The sequence below is a fragment of the Sus scrofa genome, chromosome 2 (genome assembly GCF_000003025.6).
Source record: "Sus scrofa isolate TJ Tabasco breed Duroc chromosome 2, Sscrofa11.1, whole genome shotgun sequence".
Taxonomy (NCBI): Eukaryota; Metazoa; Chordata; class Mammalia; order Artiodactyla; family Suidae; genus Sus; species Sus scrofa.
Genome location: NC_010444.4, coordinates 17,048,793 through 17,063,182, shown reverse-complemented (window position 1 = coordinate 17,063,182; position 14,390 = coordinate 17,048,793). Strand labels below are relative to the sequence as shown.

Below are 14,390 nucleotides of genomic sequence, written 5' to 3'. Positions count from 1 at the left end.
AAGCAGCATTCTTCATTCCCTGGAAGGAGGACCCTGAGAACCAGTCTTGGGGCCACTAAACACCAGCTTTGGAAGACAATGCTAGCTTGCCTCTACCCTGATCCTTATCTGTGGCCCTATTTTCCACTCTCCAAAGTAGGAAACCACCTCCTAATCCCTTCCAAAGGGGGCACAGTCTTTAAGGCATTAACCTGTTGTGGCCCCCTTTGCCTGGCAAAGCAACAAAGCCATCTTTTTCTCCTTTACCCAAAACTCTGCATTTCTATTCAGCAATGGTGGACAGAGGCTGAGTTTTGGCAACACTCCTGCTCCAGCCCTATCCCCATGTACGAATCTAAGACAGAGATTTCCAGCTCAAGCCTCTTGTCTAGAAGATCCAAACAGGCACATCCCACAACTACTAAGCTTCTGCACTAGAGGGTCCCACAGACTCAACATGTCTAAGTTCAAGCTATTCCCACAAAACTGCTTCCCCGTCTGTGTTCCTTTCCATTAAGTAGACCCCAATATTCACTCAGCTTTCAGCCCAGAGGCCTGGCAGTCACCCAGCTGTACACATTCCATACATCCAATCCACCACTGCACACACCCCAACAACCTCTCTCAAACTTCCTCTCTTTATTCACCATGCCAAGGCTCTAGCTCAAGTAACCAAAGTCCAAAGAGCCTCCAAAGATGTCCCTGGACATTTGGCACCATGCAGCCTGTGGGCCTCTGAGCCTCCTACTTCAAACTCTCCCAGGGCTCCTAGTGGTTAGGACCTGCATGTTGGTTTTAGGAGATTTGACCATCAGGAGCACCAGAGTCCTGTGGGTCCTGTTTACTGAGAGCTGGCAAACAACACAGTGCCTAGCACCCAGTGAGGTCAGTAAATACTCATCTGAAAGAGAGAATAAGAGACAGAGGCAGCATTCACTCTCTCTGCGTGGCAGCAGGGGGTGAGATCTCAGGGAGCAAGCCCATCTGCCACACACAACATGGCAGCGACCCCACCCCCGCTTTCGACTACCGTTTCCGGTATTGAGCCTGTACTACTTCCTCCCCGGTTTCACGAGGGTCCCTTGGAAGCCCCTTGGAAGCTAATAATTTGAGAAGTCTCTGCTCCTTTTCTCTTCCAGTCTCCGCCCCAGCTCAGACTATTGCAGCGGCCAGTGGCCTGTTGGTGAGGTGGAGGGGGGTGGGGGGGGTGAGGGGGCGGGGCCTAGAGGGGAGGTACGGGCCGGGGAGGTGACCGGGAGGCAGGTCAAGTGAGTTCAAGTTGAAAACTGACCCCAGAAGGAGTTATAATGGAGCTGTTGAAAGTGGCAAATGCAATATGTGGCAGAAACTATAATGCTTAGTAGCCAGGACTCATCTCCATAAAATGTGTGTGCACGCAAGGCTTGGCAGCCTGAAAACCTTTTTCTTCTTGAAGATTATTTTCATGAAATGGGCCCAGCCACCACTCACAACTGCTAGTACCCTTTGTTTCTGTTAGTGGGGTCACATCCAGCAGTTGGGGGGGGGAGGTCTGTATTGGTTTTCATTAATGACAGGCATTGTCTTTACTCTTCTCACCCTTTGTTGAAAAGACAGTGAAAACCCAAGGCAAGAATGCTCTGCAAAGAGGGCTGAAAAGACTGCAGGAGACCAGAGCCATTGGCTTTTATTTTTAAAATAATCTCTGTTCCTCTGAGAAACATATCAATTTTAGCATCCCAAGAAGTGCCATGGGACTTGAAAGCAGTAGACATTTTTGCTGTGGATACTAAGAAAGATGATCACCAAATGACTGTCTCCTGAATTGGAGACCAGTGAGCACAGCCATGACCCGTCCTCAGCAATGACCTTGGCACTGGAACAGACTGCACAATTCACCGTTTCTCAGTCACTCTCACATTCCCGCATTCAGTTTTGCTAAGTTGTTTTCTGTGGTTCCTGGCCTGATTGTTTTTTTGTCAGGGTGCAGCAGAAACTCCCAAGTAGCTGAGAAGTTCATGGAATTTTCTTATTGATACAACTTTCACTACTGCTTGTATTATAGTGTGGGGTAAAAGTGACCAGGCATTTCTCAAGCACACTGTTCACATACCCAGCACATTGTGACTTGATTTCAGAAAGTCAAGAGAAATATGTTTGAACAATTGGTGAGTTTCACATAGAAAGGACGTTTCATCTGATAACAAGAAACATAGCTTTTGTGCGAATAAAGTGCTTTAAAAATTAGTGTGTGATTTTTAGTAATTAGCATATAATTTTAGTTATCAGTTGGTTCATAACAAACAGACTAATTAGGTACCCCACTCAGTCATTTATCTAAATGAAAAGTTCTGCTAAATTGTATTTGTGGGCATTGATCAAAGCTAATGGGAAAAAGAGATTAAGATGAAAATCATGGGATTAAATTTTTAATTAGTTTGCCCCCTGAACAATTGCTTGGTGTGACACGGTGATTGATTGGCTACTTACGCCTGCCCAGGAAGGATGTGGCTCTACTACCCAACCTCTGAACATAAAAGTGTTTTACAAAAGACTGCATATTTTATTCACTTATCTTTCTCTTTATTCCTGCTTAACATGGAATTGAAAAGGAAAGCAGTGTCCGGGATCTCGTAGTGCTTTGTCTGGTGAATCATATAAAGTATGAGGTGGGAGCCTCAGTTATTTCATTAATACATATCTAAAACTTAATATGTTTACCATAAAACTCTCCATTTCCATTTCCCAACCTCTTCCCTTCCAAGGGTTCTTTATTTTAACCAGGGGTAATACCACACACACATCAGTGTGCTCAAGGCAAAAACTCAGGAGTAGTCTTGAATCCCCCTTTCATTCTCCACAGCTTGTCCATCAACAAGATCTGTCAGCTTTTCTTCCAAAACGTGCAAAATCCACCCAGTGTTCACATCTCACCATCCGAATCCCAGCACCATCATCCTTTATTCGGTTAACGGCAACCCCTCCTGATCTGGTCTCCCGGCTTCTAATCTCATGTCATTTCCTCCAACACTACCCGGCTCCCAGTCCATTCTCTGCAAAACAGCCAGTAATATTTGTTTAAATCATGTCTTAGAGTCTATAATGCCTCTATCTAGAACCACCTATTGTCTTCTCACGCTAATTGCTCAGCCCTATAAGACCCTATACCCACTTTATAGATGAGGATCCTGAGTTTAAGGAAGTTAAGTTGCTCAAAGGCATGTGGCAGAACTGAGACTTGAACCCAGGCCTGTCTAATTCAAAAGTGCGCTATTTCTATGATAATAAGCGTGGTGCCCTCCTCTGTGCCAAGCACTCTGATCAGTGCTGAGAATACTAAAGCATAAGACACATGTCCCAGAAGGGCTCATGCCACAGTGCCAGAGGCCTTTGGAAGAAGCACAGAAGGCCCGGGGAAGAGCAGTTGCTCATGGGTGTCCTCTTTTTCTCTGAAACTCACTGAGCTGGTTTTTCTCAGGTCTTCACTGAGGCGGGGTAGCATTGCCAGGCGGCCTTCAGCACAAAGTGTTAACCAGAGAAAGGAGTTAACATCGATGGCGGGCTTGCTCGGCTTGTTGCTGGCTGTTACTTATCTCAGCCGCCCTATGACGTGCGTATATTTTCCGCTTAGCTCATGAAGAAACTGAGGCTCAAAGGGGCTAAATAACATTCCCAAAGTCATCAGCTAGTAAGTGGCCAAACTTAATTTTGATCCTAGATCTGCCTGATTCCAAGGTTTTCAGGACCCCTTGATCCACCAGGGGGTCCGGACTTCCAGCATGGTCCCTGCTGATGGGGCCATGCGCCATTGTCTTCTTGTTTGTAAAGGACCGTTGTGTTCACCTTGGATCGTGAACTGTCACTGATGGCCGCTGCCAGCAGTGCATTTGTAACAAGCATTTTTTTGCTCAAGCTAAAGGAGCTTTGTATAGCTTTTGCTTTTTTTAACCACCTCCTCCCACAGTCGATCTCTGTCAGCAGAAGGGAAAATGGAAAGTGATGAATCTGAAACATTCACGACATAAAAAATGCTCCTGTGCCAACAGGCATGCTTGCTCAAGAGGTATGGCCCGTGGCAAGTCAGGTCTCCCTGCCCCCCTGGCTGTGGATGAGAGTTTAGCTCCTCACAGCGTCAGTGCTTAATAAATAGCATTTGCTGCTACCGCTAATGATTTGTGGCCTTCGTGTGGCATTTGTCCAGTGAAGGAGGGGACAGAAAAGGTCTGTCGCTCTCCTGCCTCTTCCGTTTTTTTTTTTTTTTTTTTTTTTTTTTTTTTTTTTTTTTGTGTGTGTGTGTGTGTGTGTGTGTTGCCAAAAGTTTATTCATTCAGTATTCGGATGCCCTACATTCATTTTGTTTTGCATCTCCAGTAAATTAGTAGCTTTATCGGCCTTCTTTTCTAGATCCAGTACATGTAATTACAAGTCCCTCACTATACTGACCATGTGCCTCTAGTCAGGCTCTTTGGTGTCAAGGTGGAGTATACTTCTAGAATAAACTATAATGCTCCAGGCATGGTATGCCAACCCAGCATACATTCATTCCAGTCTCCTGAGGTTTAGAAGAAATAAATTTGACTACCATTACCCCTTTGTACATTCTTCTTATATTAATGCTGCCTAAGCCTCTTCCATTTTGACATCTCCCTAGAAGCTCTCAGAAGTGTTGGTCTTTCTATTTCTTACTGATTTTGACCATGAAAAAGCAAGGTGGAGTAGCTACACGTGGTGGTGGGAAGAGGAAAGGAGAACTGAATATTTGCAGGGCCAGGGATCAGGATGGGGAAAGGAGCTGGCAGCCTGGTTTATTACCGTTACACCACGTGGTCTCTGCCACATACGGTTCATAGATTATCTTGACTCTGCTACTTCTTCTGTCCTGATAGAGGTGGTGAGAAATGATGACCGCATGATGAGATGGTCAGTGGCTGGAAAGAAGAACAGGGGCAAGGAATTGGAAGATGGTCTTGTTTGGGTTTTTAAAATTTTTTTAAATTTTTTAGGGCCTCATCTGCAGCATATGGAAGTTCCCAGGTTATAGCTGCTGGCCTATGCCACAGGACCGCAGGATCCAAGCCGGGTCTGTGATCTACCCCCACAGCCCACACAACCACTGAGCAAGGTTAGGGATCGAACCCGCCTCTTCGTGGATACTAGTCAGGTTTCTAACCCTCTGAGCCACAACGGGAACTCTGACGTTCTTGTCGTTTCCCGTCTTAGGTTGGACCCCCCCACCTCCCGCTCCTGCCCCTGAGACCAGAACCAGAGTCAAGGATTCAAGTGTAAGTAATTTATTTGGAAGGCGCAGGAACCATTGATAGAGAATTGGGAGGAATGAGCTGGAAGGGGGAAGAAGAGACCAATAAAGGGATACATTATCAAGCATTGCTGATAATGTGGGGACCACCCTTAATCTTGCTGGTGAACCCCCTGGAAGCAGTGGCCATAGCACATGTGTCAGAATTATTCAGTGTTCCCCTATCCCACCCAGGAGAGGAAGCAGGGATATTTATTCACCAGTTTCTGAGTGTCAGTGATTGAGGGCTGCTCCCATGAGGTGTGCTGGGCACACAGAGCAGATTCTGCAGCTTGGGAGAAAGCGCTCGGGCAGAGATGCAAATGCTGCAGTTGGAAGTCAACCGCTATGCACTGAAGCGAAAAAGTTTAGGGATGGGCTGGGTACCAGCAAAATCCACTATGTTCTCTTGAAACAAAATAGCCAGTCTTCCCCCAGTGTCCCCATATCCTTAAATGTACTGCCATTTGCTCAGTTCCTCATGCCAAAGACCTTACCATTTTCCTTGACGTGTTTTTTGTTTGTTTGCTCTTACCACACATTCGGTCTATCCCCACGTCCTGCAAATTCCATCTTCAAAATACATCTTGAATTCTACTTCTCACCATCTCCATCATCATCTTTCACTAGATTTCTGCCATAGCTGCCTAGTCTGAATTTTTATTTAATTAGCATCCCCTACATGGGAGTAGCCAGAGTAATCTTTTTAAACCTAAATCAGATCATTTTACTCCCCATCCCCAAACCTTTTTGCTCAGAGTAAAATCTGAAGTCCATACCTCTTCTGCAAGATCTGGCTCCCGAGTCCATCCCTGCCTTCACTTCCTACCTACTCTCCTCCTCACTCAATGCTCCAGCCGGATGGTTTTCTGGCTGCATTCCTACCTCAGGGCATTTGCACTGGTTCTTTCAACGTAGGATACTCCTCTGGATGTTCATGTCACTCAGTCACTTTATTCATGTTGCTGCTCACAAGCCACCTCTGTAGGGAGGATCCTTTTTTTTTTTTTTTTTAAATACTCTATCTAGAAAATATCTTTTTGTCACTCTATCTTCGTAACTTGGTTTTATTCATTTATTTTTCCTTAGCCATTATCATGACCTGGCTGACTTTAGTTTATGTTTTTATTTATTGCCTATTCCTGAACTAGAATGTAAGTGCTATCAGTGAGGGAGTCTGACTTGCGACACAACCCCAGCTCCCGGAATAGCATCCACACATGGTAGGTATTCAAGAAATATTTGCTGAGTGAATGGATTAATAACTGTTTACTGGTCCTGCTGAGATCACTCATCAGTCAAGAACTTTCAGAACAGACAGCAGAAATTGCAAACCTTAGTGTGAAAATTGTCAGCCTGAAAGTTTCCCCTGAGCTGGCTCTAATGAAAAACACACACTCTTTAGCAGAACCAGTTGAAGGTCCTGGGGCTACTTTCAATATGTTCCTTCTTTTTTTTTTTTGTCTTTTTCCCTTTTCTAGGGCCGCTCCCATGGCATATGGAGATTCCCAGGTTAGGGGTCCAATCGGAGCTGTAGCTGCCGGCCTACACCACAGTCACAGCAACGCCAGATCCCAGCCGCATCTGCAATCTACACCACAGCTCACAGCAACACCGGATCCTTAATCCACTGAGCATGTCCAGGGATTGAACCCACAACCTCATGGTTCCTAGTCGGATTCGTTAACCACTGAGCCACGACGGGAACTCCCCAGTATGTTCCTTCTTGAATCCATTGCAAATCACAACTTGTTCATTTTTTCTTTCTGTTTGCCTTTCTGAACCCGAGGGAAAATCAAGATAATCAATGCACCGCACATCCTGTATGAGGGTGGGGACAAAGTGTAGTCTTGTCTTTTAATAAACTAGAAGGCAACTTTTGTCATTTCCCCAAGTGCTTGGCACATCTTAGGTGCATGCTGTGTGTTGAGTGAGTTGACAGAGTCGTCCCTTTGATGTTTCCTGATGTGCCAATTGGTCTGAAGAAGGTATTGCATTTTATGATGCACATTCTTAAAGATGCCAAAAAGTGGGGGGACCTTCTCCATCCCTGCCCCCCATCCCCGAAAACCCTTAACCTTATCCATGCCCATCCCTTCGCATACATACCACCTGGGATCTCCCAATCGTGGTCAGTTCTATTTTTTGTGTGTGATTTAGAACTATTTAATTTACTTCGTTATAAAAATAATGCAGGCTCGTTTTAGAAAATTTATAAATATCAGAAAAATGAAAGAGAAGAGAAAGAAAAAGATAATAACATCATTTTGCCATCTAGGGATAACCGCTGTTAATATGTTGATGTATTTCCCTCCAGTGCTTTCTGTGTATATTTTTGCATTGTTTTAATCTACAATTTATCTTTTTTTACTTAGCATCATAACATAAGCATTTATTTTAAGCATTTATCCTTAATCTTCAACCCTTCGTGCATATCTTCTTCAGTAGCTGTGCAATATTACATTTCCCGGGTGTAGGCCATTTAGCTTGTTTCTATTCTTCAGAATTATAAGGATCCCTCCTTTAATGCGTATCTTTGCTGGCATTGCCAATTATTTCTTTAGGAGAGAGTCACAGAAAAGGAATAACTAGTTCTAAGAGATACAAACTCTGAATACATTTTGTGAGATTTCATTTGATTTCTAAAACTGTTCAAATGTGGCTTCCATAAAAAAGCTCTAGAAAAGCAAATTGCCTCCAAGAATTTACTTCCAGTTTTGAAATGTTTCAGACCCAGGCTGTTTTAGCATTCAGTTTAAATGAGCACTGAAAGCTTCTGTAGCCTGTCTCCACTTTAGGCCTCTTCCCACTCTAATAAAATGCAGCGACAGCATTATAAAAATCATGCTTTGGTAAACAGCCTCTTTTTGTGTTCTCAAGGATTGTTTGCTGAAGGCCTTCTGGTAGGTATGGGGCTTATGCCTAGAATTAACATGTAGTATTTTTGCATGCCTGCTTATGGCGTCTTAAGGATTTAGTCATGCTTTCTGTTTTTCTCATCACCAAAAGGAAGTCCAGATTTCATGGCAGTGAAACCTGCTTTTAAAAAGCTGTCTGAGTCCAGCCTGAAAAGCCAGGACTCGCTTGGCAGGGACTGCTTTGGGGAACCATCCTATGAATAAGCAGTTGTGTCTTTAAGCCTGGGCTCGCTTGAAAAGGGCCTTGCCAAAAAGAGTTTATAAACAGAGGAAAACCATGGTTTTTGTGGATACAATGGGTTGGGCATGATATAATATGATATCCAGGAGATGTCACACCCGGAAGAGCCAAGGGTTATAGGATGGTTTGGAAGGCTGTGCTACAGCCACGTTGCATAATTTCATGTACGCAACTTGCTCAAACAGAATGAACCCAGCATCTCTGTATTGACCTGAAAAGATGTCCATGCTCTTTTGCTAATTCCAAACAGCAAGTTGTAGAGAAACATGTGTGGTTTGACCCCATATTTATAAAAGAAAAAAAAAAAAGGCATCATTTGAGTTCAGGGAGCTCTTCAATGCCTTCATGAGCCAAAAGAAGGTATTGGCCCATTGGCAGGGAGGGACACACATCAGATTGTTGGTAACTGGCTACTCAGAAGGGTGGAATTGAGTCACAGGAGAATGAGGAAACCTCTGCTTTATAAAAGAACTCAGTTGAATAGCATTACAAGAAGCAGGTATTACTTTTGTAACTTAAAAAATATGATGAAACCTAAAAAAAAAAAAAAAAAGGAAAAAAAGAACTGGCGAAGAATGGAATGAGAGGAATGTTTGGGATCGAGTTGACAGGTAGGCCCTGTGCTGGGTTGGGGTCCCCTCTTAGGTTGGCGAGGCAGGTGCATCTTCCACAGGGAGCCCCCGCCCGCCCCACTTCCCAGGAGAGTGGGGCTGGGCCGGCGTGTCCTTCCCCCAGCAGTGGGTCGGGAAACCCAGTGCGTTGGCATTCACCTGCAGTCTCACACTTGGAAAGGCTTCTGGGAAAAAAAGAATTGGGACGATCCAGACAGAGACAGGAGTTGCTATTCTTCCTCCAAGGGCTGGACGAAAGTGGCCGGGAGTGGAGAGAACAGCCTTTAAAGACTCCAGGATGGAAAAGACTGAGGCGGCCTCCACATGGAGCATCTTCTCAGCCGTCTGCGAGACGGCCCCGGGGTTTTATTAACCTCCTTCCCTCAGGAGCAAACACCGAGGTGTGTGTCTTTGAAGAGTGATGGCTCAGAAGCGACATGACTTTCAAACACGATTTGTTTTATATTCTATTTGTGAATTAGGGTGTGTTTACTGTGAAAGAATGATTTAGGAGATGATGAGTCTGCCGGAAATATACCGGGATAATTGAATCTCCGAGTCTATTAAAGCCTATTGTCTTACATCTTGTGGGATGACATTGTATTACTGAGGCCAGCTTGGCTCTTGTATTCCGTTTCCTGTCTTCCCTTTCTCTCTTTATCGTTCAAAGATTAGATTTGCCCTCCTCCCAATCAGAAGTGTTTTTTTTTTTTTTAATTTTATTGATGTATTTGCTTTTCTTGTTTGGGTGGCACCTGCGCCCTATGGAGGTTCCCAGGCTAGGGGTCTATTCGGAGCTGCAGCGGCCAGCCTACACCACAGCCACAGCAACGGGGGATCCGAGCTGCATCTGCAACCTACACTGCAGCTCACAGCAATGCTGGATCCTTAACCCACGGAACCAGGCCAGGGATCAAACCCCCCTCCTCATGGATAATAGCTGGGTTCTTAACGCGCTGAGCCACCATGGGAACTCCCAGAAGGTTTTTTTTTTTTTTTTTCTTTTTTTTTTTAAGCCTTCAGGGATGCCTGAAAGGAACGACTGGTGGGGGAGGGGGTGGGCACTGAGTGGCAGTCCAGTGCGGGGACCCTGGGAGTTGGCCACTAACTGTGCGACCTCTGGCAAGTATCTCACCTCCTCTAAGCCCTGGTCTCCTCCCTGGTAAAGCCAGGATGTTTTCTCCTTGGTTGTTATGGAGACGTAAGGTGATGCTTAGCACCGGCTGGCACTCTGCAGTAAGTGCCTGGTCGATTGCTGTCCTCAGAACCGAACTTGCTCTGTTTCCTTGGGCAGATGAGTCCATTTCTGGGGTCCCCTTGTTCCTCCTATGCCAGGGGAGCTCTCCGCAGTTAACAACTCCAGTGAAGCCCAAAAAAGCAACACCAGCCGGGGAACAGCAACGCCAGTGATCAAAATAACCCACCCCGAAGCCTCTGTAGAAGCGTAATATCATTTCACTGGGAACCGCTCTCAGTAAGTGGGTCTTTTTTCCTCTGAAGAGCCTGGAATCTGTTCCTCCAGGCTGCTAAAACTGGCCTTGTTCCGTGGTCTGATCTGCTGACAACCTATGTCCGCATTACTAAAACTGGCCCAGGGCCCTGGCACTATCGCGCCGCGTGGGCCGCCAAATCGCAAGGCCCTTTCTTTGGAGCAAATAGCAGCGCACACGTTTCCATGAAGAAGATGAAAGCCTTCACGGTGGCACAGCGTCCGGCTTCTCTCTGTGGCCTTTGGAAAGAATTTTATGACCAGGGAATGGCAGGAGGCAAAGGTCTTTCCATCTGATCTGCTCACCAGGCCAGCATTGGATGGGGGGGGCGGGGGCGGGGCAGGGGCTGTATTCGATTCCTGGTCCCGCTTGGATTGTGACTGCGTGCTTGTCTCCTGTCTCTGAGTAGGACACGGCAGGCAGGCAGGCAGAAGGATATATTTCAACTGCCCTTGACTCTGTTTATAATCACAAACATGAAAGGAAGGGAAAGAGATTGAGTTTATAGGACTGGCTCTTTGTGGAGCCTAATTTATCTCCAGCAGCAGTGGGCTGAGCTGGGTTTCCTTTTTGTTTCCGATGCGCGGAAACTGAAATATGAATCTATGTTGATGAGAGAATAAAGGAATTGAAAGAGGCATAAATCTTATCTTCTTGCAACCCTGGAAGATCAGCTTCTTGTGAAGAAGGGGATTATACTTCTGTAATTAACTGATTTGCAGCCCCTGGTGATGGCTCAGAGCTGAATAATAGCACCCAGCGAAGTTGGATAAAAGGCAGGCGGGCGGGTGCAGCCTCGGATCACGAACAATGGTCTCAGGGCTTGACATCCTTTCTGGATGCCCAGCTCACAGAGACTCGAGCCAGGAGCTATTCGTCTCCTGCCTATCAACATTCACAGCAGAGACAACAGAATTCCAGAACAAACATCTCGGAGAGACCTGTTCCGCTGTAGGCTGGTGGCTGCCATGGTGCCTGGAAGACCGAAGCCAGGTTTTACCCCTCTGGGTTCCAGCCAGTGCCGGGGACCGTTCAGGTGCCCATGAATGTTTGGTGGAGGTGGCTGCCCCTTTTCAGCTTTGAGATTTGGGGGAAATTGTCTCATTTCTCTGACTTTCATCCTCACCCTGCACAAAATGCAGGGGGTCTTATAGAATTTGGGGGAAGAAGGGTTCGAATCACGAGTATAAACAAATGACTTCTCACATCGCCCGCCTGGCATGTGGCAGGTAATCAATAAATGGTAGCTATTATTATTACAGGGTGGAATAAAAATGGATGGCAAACACATTGCTGTTATAATAATCAACGGTTATGAGGCTTATCAGCACTGGCACCATACATACCTTAGTGCCTGAAAGCCTCACGACATCCCTATCGGGGAAGAAGCATCCTCCCCCCCAACCCCGCTTTTCGCTGATGACCAAACAGGTTCAGTGGCGCAGTGACACCTGCTTGAGGTGAAGGGTCGTAGAGGGGCCCGGAAGCCAAGTCTCCTGTCCTGGGTCCCTCCCTCTCGTCCCTCTCCCCTCACACCAGGCTCACAGGTCCTCAGCCTGTCCCTCAGTGGCTCCGTGCGCCCATCACTCTCCAGACCTCACCATCGTGGGATCAAACCTCTGGGCCATCTTGCTCCCCTTTCTCCTTCCTGCCAAGTAGCAGCCTCACTGAATCCTCAAGGGTCTTCTTTTGCGTTGTCTTTAGAACTTCTCCCTTCTTAATCCTGCTGCCACTCATGCCGGCCCAGAACCTCATCTCATGACAGCGGGGCTCCTGAGTGGTGTCCGAGGGAGGTCAAAGCTCTCTTTCCCCCACTCCCCATGGTGAAGCCAGGTGAGGGTCCCAACTCCCACTTTTCTGACCTTCCCCGGGAGGGATCGGCAGCCACTGCGTCAGTACCACCTCCCTTTCCTGGCATTCAAGGCCCTTCAGCTGACCCACCCAAATCCGTCTCTTCTCACTCACCATCAGAACTCCCTCCATCAGGCAGGCACCCCACGGTCCCTCTGAGGGCTCAGCAGATTAGATCCTTGATAAGGATGCAAACACCCTGAGAGGAGCTGCCATTCAGTGCACAGTCAGTGCTGGACAGAGCCATGGCACAGAGAGAGCATCTATTCCACTCACCCACCCATTCTACAGATGGAACTTGAGGCCCAGAGAAGCTCAGTGACCTAGTCAAGGTCACACAGTGAATCGATTCCAGAGCTAAGGTCTTTTAGCTTCGAATTCAGTGCTCCTCCATTAGACCAATTACGGTATCGCCCTCAATAGTGACCAGCGGCCACCAGCCAGGGCGGTGGGGATGGGATGGGGCACTGTACTCACCTGCACTTGGACCTGTGTGGCTCACCAGAGGGACGGCCTGGTGAGGGGGGCAAGACTGAGTTAGGCACTGGGGCAGGACTGAGATGGGTGAGGGAGAAGGGGTGGACACTGAGATTTAGGGAGATCATCAGAGAAATCAGAGACTATAGGGCAGATGAAAATGGGGCCAAATAGCCGTCTCGGCAATGTGTTATGGGAACGTAACAACTGATATCTCTACTCTGATGGGAGAGGGATCCAGGAGGGCTTTGGGGGAGAACTGACCTGTAACGTGGGTCTGAAGAACCAGACGGAAGATGTCAGGTTTCTGGACGGAAGGAGCAGAGGTAGGGAGGCCAGGCAGCCTGGGAGGCACTTGGGGAACAGCCCAGCTGGCCGTGAGGGAGTCGGGAAAAAGCAGAGGACCCTGAATTCAGGTTCTGACTCTACAACTCGTCTGACCCGCTCGGGATCTGGCCCAGTCACTTTATCTTTCCAGATCTTAGATTTCTTTTGTGAAGCAGGCATAATGATATTATCTGTCTCCTGAGTATTACGGCGAGGAGGGCACCAAACATAGGGCCTGGCACATAGTAGGTGCTCAACAAAAGGCCCAGGATGGCCGGAGCATGGGTCCCGTCGGAACCCAGGGACAAGCAGGGGTTTGGGTGATGCCGTATGTTTTCTTTTGCCTTCCAATGGGCTCTCTCCCCCTCCTTCCAGGAGCTCACCAGCTGGCCTGGGAGGGCTGCTTGCCCACGCATCGTTGCCAGGATGTTTGGCCATGCCTGGGTCCAGAATGATCTTCTGGCTCTGTCATCAGCCTTGAGTTCTTTCCAGCCTGAGCACAACTGGGGCTAGTGTTCCAGGTCTGGTAATGTTTGCTGGCAGAGTTTGTGTTTGGGAGCGACAGCTCTGTTTAGGTAGAAACAGACACTGAAGACATCTGCTGGCTTCTCTGCCTTTGTGAACGCAGAGGAAACCCTGCCACTTTGGGCTCTGCGAGGGGACAGCGAGCACAAGGCCAGCTCTGCTCGCTGTGGCTTCTGGGGGTAGGGGCAGGCCATCTTTTTAGCAAGTGTGCCGGCCTCCTCTGGCTGGGGCCAGGGTTGCGGGGGGTGGGGGTGGGGTGCTGGGGACACGGAGGGAGTTGGGGCCCTTCCTTGTCTCTTGGCCTCTAAGTGTTTGAGGACTTTCCAGGCACTTCCTGCCATGTAATATGGGTGGGATTTCAGCTTGGTTTTTCAACCTTTCTGCACGGGCCGGTCAGCAAAGACAATTCCTGGCCTGTCCCTGTAAGCCATTCCTCTTTAGTGAGTGGTCGTCAGACTTAACCTAGGCATCAGCATCCCCTGGGTGGGGCTAATTAAACATTCAGATAGCTGGGCCCTGCCCCTGACTCATGGAGTCAGAATCTCTGGGGGCAGCACCCAGGAACCTGCATTTGAGTGAACTCTCCAGGTGAGTCTGGTACAGGTATTCCAGGAAACCTCTGTCCGAATCACTGTCCGAATTCCAACACGTTCCCTGGAGAACCAAGAGAAAGAAGTGGTTAGGAGTTCCCGTTGT

At 47.5% G+C, this 14,390-nt stretch overlaps 1 long non-coding RNA gene across 1 annotated transcript; it reads left to right on the top strand.

The window, feature by feature from the left end:
- LOC110259724 lies at positions 8,842–9,607 on the top strand. The gene is made up of 2 exons (XR_002342100.1): positions 8,842–9,024; positions 9,271–9,607. It is a non-coding gene; the product is annotated as an uncharacterized LOC110259724 (long non-coding RNA).